This window comes from Cervus elaphus, chromosome 20 (genome assembly GCF_910594005.1).
Source record: "Cervus elaphus chromosome 20, mCerEla1.1, whole genome shotgun sequence".
In the NCBI taxonomy this organism is placed as follows: Eukaryota; Metazoa; Chordata; class Mammalia; order Artiodactyla; family Cervidae; genus Cervus; species Cervus elaphus.
In genome coordinates, this window is record NC_057834.1 from 43797765 (window position 1) to 43813462 (window position 15698).

At 45.1% G+C, this 15698-nt stretch overlaps 1 non-coding gene across 1 annotated transcript; it reads left to right on the forward strand.

The window, feature by feature from the left end:
• The first annotated feature begins 15463 nt into the window (after positions 1 to 15463).
• Positions 15464 to 15536, forward strand: TRNAV-CAC. Its single transcript has one exon. It is a non-coding gene; the product is annotated as a tRNA-Val (tRNA).
• The last annotated feature ends 162 nt before the right edge of the window (positions 15537 to 15698 follow it).

Consider the following 15698-nt stretch of genomic DNA (forward strand, 5'->3'; position numbering starts at 1 on the left):
ACCACGGAAGAACGGGAGCGAATCCTGGCAGAGGCGCGGAAACGGGTCCCGGGGGTCGACAGGAGACAAACTGCCCAGCCTCATCTCGAGGACGAGGGGTTTCCTCTGTTGCGGCCTAACGGATTTTGAGCGAGTGGAAGGTAGGGAGCGTCTCCAAGTGTACTGCCAGACTCTAATGGCTGGCCTGCGGGCCGCAGCTAGAAAGCCGACAAATTTGGCAAAGGTAAATTTAGTAAGGCAAGAGCCCACTGAGAGCCCGTCAGCCTTCCTAGAGAGGCTAATAGAAGCCTTTAGGCAATATACACCTATGGACCCCCAGGCTGAGGAATCACGCGCTGCAGTTCTACTAGTGTTTGTGAATCAGGCAGCCCCAGATATTAAGAGGAAGTTACAAAAGATGGAGGGGTTAAGAGAATAGACAATACAAAACTTACTGAAAGCAGCTGAAAAGGTATTTATGCGGGGGAAGACAGTGACTAAGGGAGTCAAGACTTGGCACCCCTCCCCAAGTCCTGGGTAACCATACATGTGGAGGGGAAACCCGTTGGCTTCATGGTGGACACTGGCGCCCAACACTCTGTTTTAAATCAAAAACTGGGACCAATGTCTAAAGAAACCAGCTTGGTGCAGGGAGCCACGGGGACAAAAAAATATTGTTGGACCCCAGAATGGAAAGTAAATTTGGGGACCCAACAGGTGTCCCATTCGTTTTTGGTGATACCAAAATGCCCAGCCCCTCTACTTGGACGGGACTTGTTGACTAAAGTTAATGCTCAGATCCATTTTGACCCTGGGGGAATATCAGTCACGGATGGACTTGGACAGCCGATAGATGTCTTGTCTCTAGCTTTAAGAGATGAATACAGACGTTTTGTGCCTAAGCCCTCAGAGGTTATAGCACCAGAAATACAACCGTGGGTCCACAAATACCCGTTGGCATGGGCAGAAACAGCAAGAATGGGACTGGCCAAACAGAGACATCCAGTCATCATCGAACTAAAAGCCGAGGCTACTCCTGTGAGGGTGAGGCAATACCCTATGAGCCAGGAGGCTCGGCGGGGGATCACTCCCCACATTCGACGGCTCATGGATGCCAGAATTCTCAGGCGGTGCCAATCCCCTTGGAACACCCCCTTACTACCGGTGAAAAAGCCGGGGAGTACGGATTACAGACCTGTCCAGGACCTACGAGAAGTCAACAAGCGGGTGAGTGACATACACCCTACTGTCCCCAACCCGTATACCCTCCTGAGCAGTCTGCTGCCTGAGTACACTCGGTACACTGTGTTGGACTTGAAAGATGCTTTTTTCAGCCTACCCCTGGCAGCCCAGAGCCAGGAGGTATTTGCCTTTGAGTGGACTGAGGGAGAAGGCCAACAGGTAGTACAACTAACTTGGACCCGCCTCCCACAAGGGTTCAAAAACTCCCCTACCTTGTTTAATGAGGCTTTGAGTAAAGACCTCTATAAATATCAGACTCGCCACCCAGAGGTCATCCTGCTGCAATATGTGGATGACCTTATGTTGGCTGGAACCACAGAAGAGGCATGCAGCCGTGCCACCGGTGACCTCTTACAGACTCTAGGCACCTTGAGATATCGTGCTAGCGCAAAAAGGCACAAATATCCCGGCAAGAGGTCACCTATTTGGAGTATAAGATCAGGCAGGGGCAAAGGTGGCTAACTCGGGCCATGAAAGAAACAATATTGCAGATACCAGAGCCCAAGACCCCCGCCAGGTGAGAGTTTTTGGGGACTGTTAGATATTGTAGACTGTGGATCATGGGGTTTGCTGAGAAGGCCCGGCCCTTGTATGAGAGAAGTAAAGAGACCCCAAACTGGACTTGGACTGAGCCAATAAAACAGGCTTTCCAGACACTCAGACGGGCCCTACTAAAAGCGGCCAGCTGGGACTACGCCGCCCCCATATTAGCCGTGGGACTTCCACCTCCTGGTATGGGGGCTCTGCCGCCAGTTCCCGACTATTCCCTCCCTGACCTCATTTAGATCAACGAAGATACCACCCTCCAGAAGGATGACAAAGATAGATGGTACCGAGATCAAAACAACAACCTGATATTGCCTGCCATCCTGGGTCGTCACCTATGTGAACACCTGCATACAACTACACACTTGGGGGACAAAAAAGCCCTTAACACTTCTCCAGACAGCCTGCCTGAGGTTCCCTCGACAAAATACAACTGTACGAGAGATAATCCAGGCTTGCAAAGCGTGCCAGCTGATGAGGACAGGGAAAAGGCAGCACACTGGAACAAGGTACTGAGGGGAAGAGCCAGGGCAACACTGGGAGATAGATTTCACTGAGGTAAGACCAGGCAAGTACGGGTATCGCTATCTGTTGGTTCTGGTAGATACCTTCTCGGGGTGGATAGAAGCCTTCCCCACTAAGGGAGAGACAACAACAATGGTTGCTAAAAAGATCTTAGAAGAGATAGTGCCTAGGTACAGGCTGCCAGTGACTATGGGCTCAGATAACGGACCTGCCTTTGTGAGCCAGATTGTACAAGGGCTGGCCCAAGCTCTGGGGACAAAATAGAAGTTACATTGTGAATATAATCCCCAGAGCTCAAGACAGGTTGAGAGAATAAATCGGACCCTAAAAAAAACTTTGACAAAGTTGGCAATAGAGACTGGCGGGTACTGGGTGACCCTCCTTCCCTTCACGCTCTTTCGAGCGCGTAACACCCCTTATAAGCTGAATCTTACCCCTTTTGAGATTCTGTATAAAAGACCCCCTCCTGTGTGTCCTGTATTCGAGAGAAAATGCCTACCACCCCCTACCTTGGGACAATTCCAGCAAACAATGATGACATTAAGTAACAAGCAAGGGGACCATCCCCTTACATAATATTGGCCCGGGTGATTGGGTTTGGGTAAAACGACACCAATCTAAAGCATTAGAACCTAGATGAAAAGGCCCTTATGTTGTTCTCCTTACCACTCCTACTGCTGTTAAGGTCAACGGGATCGGGCCCTAGGTTCACTGCAATCACTTGCGGCAAGCCACCCCGGAAGAACAAGAAAAGGCGCAAACAAAATGGGAGGCAAAGCCTCACCCGTCAAATCCTTTGAAACTGAAACTCGTATGATGGGAGCCCTCTTAACTCTCCTGCTGATAACAGTTTTCATCGGCCCGGGAGCAACCAGCCACAACCCCCATCAGCCGGCTAACCTGACTTGGGTGATCTACAATCCTGAGACTGGAGAAGTGCTTAATTCGAGCTCCAACGTGGCCCCCAAAGGGACATGGTGGCCAGTACTGACCTTTGATTTGTGCGTGCTGGCGGCTGACGGTAATGGGTTTGGTCCCCACCAACTGACCAAGTTCTTTGCCCACGGCTTTTTCGGTTTGTCCACCAGTAACTGTGAGCGAAAAGGCCCACAGTACTATGAACAGGTGCCTGTCTATGTCTGCCCGGGGGGAAGAAGGGATCGAAACCAAATAGAAAAATGTGGGGGAGCTGACTCTTTTTATTGCGCCGCTTGGGGTTGTGAAACCACGGGAACAGTCCATTTCGCACCTCCAAGAATCCTTGAGCTCCTTGGCTGAAGTAATGTTACAGAATAAGAGAGGTTTAGATTTGTTGTTTCTGCAACAAAAAGATTATGTGCAGCACTGAGAGAAAAATGCTGTTTCTATATCGACCATTCAGGGGTGATACAAAAATCTCTCCAGAAAGTAAGAGAGGGACTAGCCCAGCAAAAGGGAGAACGAAAAGCCCAACAAGGCTGGTTTAAATCTTGGTTTCAGCGCTCCCCCTGGTTGACCACTTTGATTTCCACCCTCCTGGGTCCACTCATAATATTAAGATCATTACTGACCTTTGGTCCATGCATTTTAAACCGTCTGGTCTCATTTATTAGGGAGCGCCTAAATACCATCCAAATTATGGTATTGAGACAACAATATCAGTCAATTTCACAGGGTAAAGAGAAAGATTCCTCTACTTGAACAACAGACAGGGGGGAATGTGAGGCTGTCACGGCTAACGCCATGGCAGGCAGCCTAGATTAGGAGTAGGCCTGGTTTCCCGGGGTAACATAATTATCAGGCCTCCTGGAGCCAGCCAATCAACATATGCCTAGCCAGAGAAAAGGGAACCTATCAGGGGAAAGCTGAAAGCCCCTCGGTGGGCCAACAAAAATTACCTTGCAACTGTGTAACCAATCCACTTATGCCAACTACCCACTGTGTAACCAATTCGATTGCGCCAACTACCTGCTGCTTATTTTGACCTAATAAATACCCGAGAGAACTGGGGCTCGGGGCCTTTCGTCCTCACACACCTGGTGAGGGCGGGAGGCCCTGGCTCGAGTCAGTAATAAATTCCCCTATTGCAAGTTGCATTGTTTCGAGGAGTCTTCTTTCCCGACCGGGGACTCGGACTACAGGCAGAACAGTAGAAAGAAGGATACCATCCAACATCTTCATGTAAAGATAGCACAGTGCAGAGATTAAGAGCCTGTGTCCTGATGCCAGACTTCTGGGTTCAAATCCATGTTGTTCATCTTCTCTGTGCCTCAGTTTCCTCATCTGTAATGGTAACAGGAGTAGTATCTACCTCCTCAGGGAGTGGTGATGATTATAGGATGATAATTCTCAAAAATCTACTAGAATAGGGCCTTGGCACACAGTGCATTAGTCCTCCTTCCAACCTAACACAACATCCTTAGCATTTGAGCATATGTCTTTCAGGCTTTTTTTCTCTTCACGTACACTTTTGCACAGAAGTATCCAGATAAATTTTAAAAACTTCAAAATATTAAGGGAATCACTGAAACTCAGCATGGGGAAACTATCAGCCCTACAGTCCTCAGAGCCTTCCCAAACACACAGGGAATTCCTACTCTGTGCCCAGGTTCATATTTTCCTTAAGAGGCTATGAGGCTTGGTAAAGTGGCCCAAGATTTGGAGTCAGAACTCAGCATATGTGAATTCTGACTTTGCTTCATTCCAGTTGAATCACCTTGAGTTATTTTACCCTCTATGAGGTTCTCTCTCCCCAGCTCTAATTTGGGGAGAATCAAATGCTAGTAGCTGGGAGGCTGAGGAATCAGATGTGGGATTCCCTGCGTGGAACCTGTTACCCAGGTGATATCTGTCCTGGGGTGGCCCCTCCTCCTCCCTTGAAGGTGGGACCACAGCAGCAGGGCCAGCTTTCCTTGAGACAGTGTCTCTGTTTCCCCCAAGTATGAAGAATACAAGGACCTCACTGAATCTGTGCTGGAGGAGAAAGTGCCCTTTGAGGAGGTGGAGTTGGTAGAGAAGAGGAGACTGGCTACATGGCTTGCATTAGGAGGAAGCTGTGTGGGAAAGTATGTCAAGTGGGGAAGCCCAGGGCAGTAGAATACAGAGTGAACAGAAGGGCAGAAATGTACACGCAGGCACAGAGCTAGACAAAGACAGCCTGCGAAGCTGTGGGAACTGATGGAGGTCTAGTTAGGTCTCTGGATTCTCCCTGAAGTAATATACGAATAAAATGGAGTCACATGCCTGGGTTGGAACACTAGTAATGTAGCTTCTAGCTGTGACCTTGGGCAAATGAACTCAACTTTACTGCATCTCAGTTACCTCAGCAACCTCATCTGTAAAATGGGAACACCAACAGTATTTACTTCAGAGGGTTATAAAGATTAAATGCATGATGACCAGTGGTTAGAACCATCTCACACACATGTGAAGCTCTGAACAAATATTTGCTTAATTATAATACTTATTTTTACTTTTTTATAGGTGTGGTGATTGTCATCTTTTTTTAATATTAGATTTGGTTTATATTGTAGAGCACATACGAGGGCAAAGTGTTTCTACACAACTGCAAATCACATTTGGAAAGTAAGCTGTGAATAACCTGCTACTGTGTCAGCTATGCAGTCCCGACTCAGGGAATCCATGGTGGCAAAACAGTCCTGGCTCCTGAGAGGGGCTTCCTGATGGTGGCTGCCCCAGGTTCTCCTGTCTCAGGCCTGGGCCTCTGTAAGACTAGGCCTCTGAGGAGTGGCAGCAGGGGACTGGGAGGACCTCTGCTCTTGACAAGCCTGAAACTTGGCCATGGCTGGGAAAATACACTCCTAATTTCCAACATTCTCAAGTGTCTTTCTTGATAATAATGTTTCTCTGGAACATTTGATTTTTTTTTCTAAGTGTCAGACTATGAGGAGTGTTAGCTGGTAGGGCCATTGACTAGATAGATAATTGAGCAGCTATGCCTAGAAAATGAATTATTAATTTGAAAGGACCAGCATTGCCCATCCTTGGAGAGTTTCAAATAAAAGGTATTAATAGATTGTGGCATTCAAGACATCTTTTAACCTTGGTTGAAGTGAAATCTGAGCAGCTCAAATGTGAAAGAGTCACTAAAGCAGAGATACTTGATTGAAGGAAGCCTACGTCTGGAGATCCTCTTTCTCCCTAGTCTCTGCCTTCACCTCCTCTGACACTTTATAGCAACTCTAAGGAACAGAGACTCAGACATGAATTTGAGCAAACTTAGTAGAGGACAGAGGAGCCTGGTGGGTTATAGTCCATGAGGTCGCAGAGAGTCAGACAGGATATAGTGACTGAACAACAAGAAGAAATAGAGTTCAAAAGACAATCTGTAGAAGATCATTTACTTGTGAGGCAATTCAGGCATCAGATAGGTTAGATGACTGTCAATCTTTAGTCTAGCATTAAGATTACGTGGTTCTAAATATTAACTGATTGCCTACTCGGGCGTGTATGCTGCACTGTGTACTGTAAGTTGGGTCATATGGCACTGTCATTAGCCTCACAAAGCTCACATTCTAGTTGGATATCTATGAGAAATATTTGTACAATAATTACAAAATTATGAAATCCCACAGAGTGATGCAATTATTACTCAGAATTTTAATTACTCTTAAGGGCCTCCTTACTACTATGGTTTATGTTCATGTCATTCAAAACAATGCTCTTCATCTTGACAGACACTGATTTTTCTTTTCATCCTTTCAATTAATACCAGATGTACCTGTCCAACACTTCTGTACCTGGCTTCCCCCCTGCCTAGGGTTTCATAGATTCACTCTTTATTGGTGACTTTAAAACAGAAGAGGGAATTAAAGTGCAGAAAGGTAAAGGTGGTGCATGCTCAGTTGTGGGCAATTCATTGTGACCCCCATGGACTATAGCCTGCCAGGATCCTCTGTCCCCTGAATTTTCCTTGCAAGAATACTGGGGTGGGTTGTCATTTCCCCTTCTAAGGGATCTTCCTGACCCAGGGATCAAACCCACATCTCCAACATTGGCAGGCGGGTTGTTTACCACTGAGCTACCTAGGAAGCCCCACAGTAAGGAAAAACAAGCAGTCAAACACCAGCTATTTAAATCCAGCAGGGTCTCCTGAAAGAAGAGAAACTTCAGAGATGGGGCAGCCTGCCTCTTCATCTAGTCCTGTAGCTCTCCTTGTGATTCTTTGAAACAGCTGTCTTTGAAGTGAATGCCTCAGGAATCAGTAAAAATATCACTCACTTGGGTTACAATTTTAAAAGAAGGTGCTTACACGACACCTGCTGTTCACCTTGTATTCTGGGGACCATGACAATCTCCACAGACTGGCTGGAGGCATGTGCAGTAGAGAATACACGGGGCTGGAGGCCACATTATTACAACTGCCTCCTTCATCACAAGCTTTTGGAGCCCTTCTGGAATAATTCTCCCAGAGCATTCTGAACAAACATATAGAGTATTGTGTCTGTGGTCAGATAGGCCCTTGTATCTGTAAAACATGAAATGGGCCCTGGTCAGTTACCCATCAGCTCTATTTTTGGTTCACAGAAAATCACCATGATAAGCAGGGTGAAGACAGACAGGAGTCACTGGCAGCCAGGTAACTATGAGTGATGAAAGGGCTGATCATGGAGTGGTGAAACCTAGAGAGGAGTCCAGAAGCAAGAGACCCAGAGGCCAAAGGTCCCAGATCCAGGAGAAACCAGAAGTTGCTGATTATTTCTATTTCATTCATTCATCATACAATGATGTGTCCTTTAACCCATGTTATCTGTTCTCATTGAAGTTCTTGTATTGGTTGCCATTTCTTAGTAATTCCTCAAGTTTACTTAAGAGTCATTCTGAACTAAAGGTAAACTGAGCAGAGAACCCTAGTCTCTATTTTCTAAAAACCTAGTTAAAAACCAAAGTGAGATGCTTACCTTATATTCCTGCACATTTGTTCTAATGTATGTTGGGAGATGTTTCATAGTCCAGTTCAGTTCAGTCACTCAGTCGTGTCCGACTGTTTGTGACCCCATGGACTGCAGCACGCCAGGCCTCCCCGTCCATCACCAACTCCTGGAGCTTGCTCATACTTATGTCCATTGAGTCGGTGATGCCATCCAACCATCTCATCCTCTGTTGTCCTCTTCTCCTCCTGCCTTCAATCTTTCCCAGCATCAGGGTCTTTTCCAATGGGTCAGTTCTTTGCATCAGGTGGCCAAAGTATTGGAATTTCAGCTTCAGCATCAGTCCTTCCAATGAATATTCAGGACTGATCTCCTTTAGGATTGACTGGTTTGATCTCCTTGCAGTCCAAGGTAAAGTCAATCATTAAATATTTAAAGAGAGAGAGAGACCTAAAAGCTACAAGAGCCCTAGGAGGTTATTCTGTCAGGAGACAGTATTCAATGGACCCTTTCATATACTATTGCATAAAATTTGTTCACAGCATTTTAAAGTCAGTATTATAGGTCTCTATGTGTCCTGTGTGTTGGAATATATTTTAGAGGAGACATTGAGTCTACTTCCTCATCCATGTTATGAGATCAGTCCACTGAACACATATTGCTCTCTCCCCTACCCCAACTGTGGGCACACCGAAACACCAGTCAGAAGTGAATTGTTTGTGTTTTTTTTCTCTTTGAGAGAATGACCCCTTTAGTTTCCGGTGTCTCTTCCATGAGCTTCAGATGAGCACCAGCTGTCAGGCTGTGGTTTCAGGTTGCCTTATTTTCATCTCCTGTCTTGTCTGCTTCCTTCTCCATCCCCACTCAGGCTCAGCATGGGGCTCCAGGAAGAAGAAGCGAATGAAGTCCTAGAGGATTCACTAGATGAGAAGTATCTGATGCATTCAGTCAGCATGACTCCCACAAGCCTCCCAGCAGCAATGCCTGTGTGTGTGATGTGCAGGACGCCAGCTCTGCTATGGACAGAGCCAGTGAGTACTCCCAATATAAAGAGAATAACCCCCAACAACTAGAAGACTGAATAATAAAGCTCTGGTAGCTGCTACCTGCTAACCACCTCTGTCTAGGTTAATTGAGATCATTTATGCAGGCAGAACCTAAGAACTAACCTTGAAAAAGTGATTAGGCTGAACACAGCTCTGGGACCAAGTTTCAAGTAACAATCCTTAGTGGATCTGTTCATTTGCATTCTTCCTGGTCCACACCTCACCTCCCTCCCTCTGTCCCTCTCTGGCAAATGCAAGCTGAGGAACCCCTGGTAAACCAGACTGCAGAGAGTAAATGGGCCATAAGAAACTCTCTGCCACCCTTCAGCACATGTACAGAATCTGTCTAATAAACTTCCTTGTTTAAGATGAAGCATCTTAGCTTTCCTGAAATGTTCTTGCTAATTACAGCTTCTGACAACGTCTTGGATTTTCAAGTTTCCAAGACTGTCAGCAGTCCTGCCCATATTCAAAGTCCACTTATCACGCTTCCTGTGTTCAAGTATCAGTGTCCATCCTCCCCCAGGTGGCTTCTCTCCCATTAAGGTTCCATCTCAGTATTAAAATGTCAGGTTGTATCTCTAGGCCAAGGCTCTGATCTTGGCAATTCTGTTCAGTCGCTCAGTCATGTCTGACTCTTTGAGACCCCATGAGCTGCAGCACACCAGGCCTCCCTGTCCATCACCAACTCCCAGAGCTTACTCAAACTTATGTCCATTGAGTTGGTGATGCCATCCAACCATTTCATACTCTGTCATCCCCTTTTCCTCCTGCCCTCATCAGGGTCTTTTCAAATGAGTCAGCTCTTTGCATCAGGTGGCCAAAGTATTGGAGTTTCAGCTTCAACATCAGTCCTTCCAATGAACACCCAGGACTGATCTCCTTTAGGATGGACTGGTTGGATCTCCTTGCAGTCCAAGGGACTCTCAAGAGTCTTCTCCAACACCACAGTTCAAAAGCATCAATTCTTCAGTGCTCAGATTTCTTTATGATGCAACTCTCACATCCATATATGACTACTAATATATGCTTCAGGTATAAATTGTTTAAATGTTTAAAAATGTCATATCTATATAGATATTTACATGGGTATGTATATAAATATAGATGCATTTAATATATGCATCTATATTATGTATATATATGAGTGAGAGATTAAGAATTAGGTGTGTGTCTTGTGGTACTGTTATCTGCCCCATTCCAACTAAAGTTTCTAAATTGCACTTTGGTTCTTACTACCTGGAAGTTTCTCCTGATTTCTTTGCTTTTGTTGTTTCTGATGCCACTGAATTTCTGAAGAAGACAGGCTAATCATCTTGTTTAGTGTCCTACATTCTGATCAAACTAAACATTTTTTTGAAAAATCAGCACATAGTATTTTTGCTTCCTATTGCATCTTGTCAGGACGAAGTTGTGAAAGAACAAAGCAACTAAATATTGTGATATCTTATATCAAAAATATTAAAGGAAATGCAGATTCTCCCAGCAAAGTTAGTCTGTGTTTTGGCTGCAGTAACCCTGGCTCCAATCTAAAAGTGCTGCATCTGGCGTCTATCTGGACGTGAAGTGATACATCTTTCAGTTTGCTTTTAATCTCAGCACCAAATGTGACCCTTATTTGCAGTCAGAGAGCAGGAAAACCTGCAGCAAACAAACCTTGAGCTAGGCTACTGGGAACCTTGGACACGCCCCATGCTCAGAAACCACCCCTCAAAAGTGAAATGGTTCTCTCAAGAAACCTTGTCTGAAGCTGAAATGGTGCTGACACAGCCATGTTTTCTAGTTGAGGTATTTACAATATTAGTGGGCTTCTGGGGGGGAAGGAGGATGAGCTTAGTGTGTTTAAAATATGCAAATCAAAACCCTTACACCTGTCAGAATGAGTATTATCAAAAAGTCTACAAATAACAAAGGTAGGTGAGAAGGTGGAGAAAAGAGAACCATTGTACACTATTTATTAATGGAAATGTAAATTGATGCAGCTATTGTAGAAACAGTGTGGAAGTTCAACTAAAAATAGAACTACCATATAATCCAGCAATTCCACTCCTGGGCATAATCCAAAGAAGATGAAAACACTGGTTCTAAAAGATATACATACATCTCAGTATTCAAAGCAGCATTATTTTACAATTGTCAAGATATAGAAGCAATTCACGTCACTCAACAGATAAATGTACACACACACACACACACACACACACACACACGTCACTATGGAATAGCTCTCAGTCTTAAAAAAAGAATGAAGTTTTGCCATTTCCTGGGTCTGAAGGGTATTACACTTAGAGAAATAAGTCAGAGAGCTTATATGAGACAGACACTGTATATTATCACTTATATGTGGAATCTAAACAATGAGATGAATGAATATGACATAACAGAAACATACTTTCATATTTGGAAAATGAACTAATGGTTACCAGGTGTGAGAGGGAAGGCAGAAGGAGCCAAATAGGGATAGAGAATAAAGAAGTACACACTACTATATAAAACAAATAAGCTACAAGTATATGTTGTGTAGCATAGGGATTATAGCCAATATTTAAAGTTTTAAGTGGAGTATAATCTATTAAAATATTGAATCATGGAACTTCCCTGGTGGCCCAGTGGTTGAGACTTCACCTTCTAATGTAGGGTGGTCCAGGTTCAATAGCTCCTGTCAGGAGGCTAAGTTCCCATTTTTTTTTTGTTGCCAAAAAAACAAAATATAAAAAACAGAAGCAATATTGTTGCAAATTCAATAAAGGCTTTAAAGATGATCCACATTTTAAAAATAATTTTTAAAAATGTTTAAAAAGTATTAAATCATGTTGTGTACTTGAAAGTAGTATAATATGTAGTTCAACTACATGTCAATAAAAGTAATATTTATAAGTTCAGGGGGACTTTCCCAGTGGCCCAGTGGTTAAGAATACACCTTGCAATGTCGGAGACTCAAGTTCAGTCCTTGGTCAGGGAATTAAGATCCCAAATGCTGCAGAACAAATAAGATCATGCACTCTGGAGCCCATGCGTCACTAGAGAGAGCCCATGGGTCACAAGGAAACAGCCCACTTGATGCAGCAAAGATCCTGTGTGCCACAACTAAGACCTGCCACCAGCAAATAAATAATTTTTAAATAAAAAATTAAAGCTTAAAAATAATGTAAAATCACTAGGATCAACAACATCATCTTCTTTATCCTCTGGATTATTTACTGACAACCACTGGCCTGTTGGTTTTTTTTCACTTTAGTCTTGCATCTTCTAGAACTTCATGTAAACAGAAGCATAGCATATGCATGCCTTTGTGTCCAGCTTCTTTTCACCATGTCTCTAAATTTTATCCATACTGTTGAGTATATCAGATACTCCTTCCTTTTTTGTTGTTCGGTGGTATTCCTTTGCTTGGATATACCAAGTTTCCTTACTCTTCACCTGATAATGGACATTCCAGTTTTTCCAGTCCTGGTTGTTGTAAATAAAGTTGCTTTGAACATTCTTTAATACAGGAGATTTTGTGCATGTTTCCCCTTCTCTTGGAAAAATATCTAGGTGAAGAATTACTGATACCCAAGCAAGGTATATGCTCAAGTTCATAAAACCCACCCAAGCATTTTCCAAAGCAGTTGTTATCAGTTTATATCCCCACCAACATTGTATGAAAGTTATGATTTTTTTTCACATCTTTGCCACGATTGAGTGTTTTTTTGTCTTTTTAATTTTAGCCATGCTACTAGGAATAGTGGTCTCACAGTGTGGTTTCAGTATTCATTTCTCTGATAGTTAATCATATAAAGCACACTTTTATGTGCTTTATTGGACATGAATATATCTTCCTTTCTGAACTATCTGTTCAAATCTATTATCTCTTTTAATCAAGGCCTAGGGCCTGGGGAAAAACTTTGGATATTCCCCTGAGAAAACCATTTTGCACCCGTATTGTTTTCATCCTTAGTGGAAATTCTTTGCTCCCATCCTCCCAATGCTTAGAGTAAAAAATTCCCCATAGAGTTCTTTTTGATGCCAATATTTTACTCAAATACCATATTTAATTAGTCAGGAATGCATGTTTTCTTGTTTGTTAAGTCTGGACCTTGCTCTTCACAATCCTACCCTTTCCTGTTCTCTAAATGAGATTGGATAAAAGAGACCAACCTAAAATGAGATCCTCAGCTCCTTCAAGATCTTAGTTTCCAGACAGTCTCAAGGTGGTGGGGTTAGCCTGTCCTTTGCACTTTTTCCCTGGCTCTACCCTCAACTTCAGCTTTTTTCCAGGCCTGTCCCAGAAGCTCAGGGACACATCTGAGGACTGTTTGGGCTGCTCCTCTGAGTCAGGAACCCCACACATCCCTGTTCAGCCAGCAGAGAAGCTTCAGGCAGTGCTTTTGGGGGTTTGTCAGGATCCCCTTAGGTACAGGTGCCCAGGGGTCCAGGAACTGAGTCTGTGGTTCCTTTGGTGCCCTTAGCTGTTCCCAGTCCTGTAGGGGAAAGGGCAACCACTCCCTTTATTCTGTCTAGAAGAGATGCCAAAGTGTCCTCCAAGGCAGGAAGAGAATGAATCCTGTTCCCTGAATGGGTGGGGAAAGAGGGAGATAGATCAAAGAGGGAAGGGAAGTATCAGGAAATTTTCTGATTAAGCTATCATGACATCTGCCTCACCTGGAACTGTCATTCCAGTCTCTGGTGTGGCTGACAGAGTCAATTCCTGTCCCATCTTGAGCCAAAGCAGAACAACACTGACCTTGAGGACAGGATGTTCCTGTTCCTGCCTTGGGGGATGAGGGGTGAATTTTTTGAGTATGAACAATTGAGGGAATTTATTATACGAAGAAAAGCTACTGCTGGGGACTTCCCTGGTGGTCCAGCAGTTAAGAATCCACCTGCCAGTGCAGGGGACATGGGTTCGATCCCTAATCTGGAAAGGTCCCACGTGTCATCAGGCCCATAGCATGAAAGAGTAACCCGGCTGCCAGCAACTAGAGAAAGCCCCAGCACAGCAACGAAGACCCAGTGTAGCAATGAAAACCCAAAGCATCAATAAATAAATACTTGGGTTGGTTTTTTTTAAAAGGAAAATCAACTGATGGGGGGAAAAAGAATACGGCTCAACCAGCTTTTATTGTTAACTTCATGTCAAAAACTCCTTAAGAAGAAAAAACATTAATATCTTTCAACAAAGGAAATGCTTTCTGCTCATGGTCTTTTGCTATGTGGAAAACGTGGGAACTTTTCAGATACTACCTTTCTCTGAAAACTGACTCTTCCTCATGGTTAAAATCCCACCTCATGACCCGCTAAGCAGGAAAATTAAGCAGGCAAATAAAACGAAGTTTAATTTCTAATAGTTGAAACCAAACTGCCCTTTTGAAAATAATCTCAGAAAAGAGGAGAGATCCTGTGATCTGAAATCTGCACTGACTTTTCCAGGATCTTTAGGCAGGTCCAGAGCCCCTAGCGCTTCTTGAACAGTCTGGTGGCCAGAGCTTCAACTGAATTCAGTACAGGCCTGGAAAGTTTGATCGGCCTGCGTTGATGTTCCACGTCAAAGAGCCAAAAGCCCTAAAGCAGAGCCTTTGTTACAGTATCTGCTAAAACGTGAAAATGAGATTAAACAACAGGACTCTAAAAGTCGACTGGCATACACCACAGCAGGACCGGGGCGCCCGCAGTCCCACCCCCAGGCCTCTGCGGGGAGGACAGCGGGGAAGCCCAGCGGGGAAAGTGCTTGCGAGTAAGGAGCCCGCGGGTCAGGCGCTTCGAAGCAGAGGGAGAGCGAGAACAGCAGGTCCTACGGCTCCCGGGTGGATTCGAAACATCATTTCCGAGAGCGCCGAAAAGGCCGACTCCCTGCGCGGTGAACACGGTGGCGCCGGCGCTGGTCCACAGCACTGGAGGAGCGGCATTTACACTGCTGGGCAACCGGGTCACCCGGGTCTCAAACAAAGCCAAACCCCCCATGCCCACTCCTGTGGCTTCCGGGAGCTGAAGCGTCCGCAGAGGCGACCCCCGCCCCCGGGTGCATAGCAGCACAGCTGGAGACTCTGCACTGGGTGTGGGATCCGGAAGCCAGACTCTGAGGGGCCCGAGGGGCCCGGTTTCGGGGGTGGGGAGGAGCCCTAAAGCAGGGGCTCTTTGGGAGCCGCAGTCTCCTCGCCTGAGACTGGTGGTTCCAGGTTCATTCGTCTATTTGAAAGACTGGTGACCACGAAGAGTGCGGGCAGGACCTGAGGTTTTTCAGTGGACATAGGGTGAAACTCCAACACGCACCTCGTTTCTGTAGTGTAGTGGTTATCACGTTCGCCTCACACGCGAAAGGCCCCCGGTTCGAAACCGGGCAGGAACAGGCTTGCTCTTTTCCTGAGATTTACATTCCCATTTAAGAAACTAAAAAGGGGGACAGAAGGTATGGTAGTAGTGGGTTCTCTTGAGTTTTCCTTGGCCCAAGAAACATGGGAGGAGTTCCTTGCCACCTGAAAGCCCCATCGGCCCTAGAACCAGCCCTGGT